The 574-nt window shown below is 40.1% G+C and overlaps 1 long non-coding RNA gene across 1 annotated transcript in view; it reads left to right on the forward strand.

Moving 5' to 3' along the window:
• The first annotated feature begins 3 nt into the window (after positions 1–3).
• Positions 4–574, forward strand: part of LOC103734347 — a 5078-nt gene continuing 4507 nt past the window's right edge. Inside the window, exon 1 of the long non-coding RNA XR_607283.1 lies at positions 4–26. This is a non-coding gene — a long non-coding RNA (uncharacterized LOC103734347). The remainder of the gene's footprint in view (positions 27–574) is intronic.

Genomic DNA, 574 nt, shown 5'->3' on the forward strand with positions numbered 1-574 from the left:
TGGCTTATGCAGATATTATGGCAAAGGTAAATATGAATCTCTCCCGATTTTAATGTTTACTGAAGGTGAATTGTTTTTATTTGACAAAGGATAAGAGGTGAGCGAGTCACATCTTTGCATTTCTTTCAGGAATCTCTGCTCCAAGTGTCTGGATAAGTAATCATTATTTCCTATGCTAGCACTTTGTGTCTAGGGAACTCACCAGTCTGCCAAGCATTCTTTCATTCAACTGATATTCATTAGGTGTCAAGGTACAAGAGATAACATGAAAAATAAGGAAAAGAAACATTCATAATGCAGCTGTAGAATTGAACATCTGGTGGGGACAACAGAATTGAAACATGGGGCTAGAGAGACGGCTCAGCAGTTACGAGGGCTTGTTACTCTTCCAGAGGACCCAACTTTGAGTCCCAGCACCCACGTCCACTAGGCAGTTCACAACCACCTGTAACTCCAGCTCCATAGGATCTGACACCCTCTTCTGACTTAAGCACACACACACACACACACACACACACACACACACACATAGACATACACATAAAAATAAATCATTTTTTTTAAAAATTGAAAA

This window comes from Nannospalax galili, unplaced genomic scaffold (assembly GCF_000622305.1).
Source record: "Nannospalax galili isolate Female #2095 unplaced genomic scaffold, S.galili_v1.0 scaffold3590, whole genome shotgun sequence".
Classification (NCBI taxonomy): Eukaryota; Metazoa; Chordata; class Mammalia; order Rodentia; family Spalacidae; genus Nannospalax; species Nannospalax galili.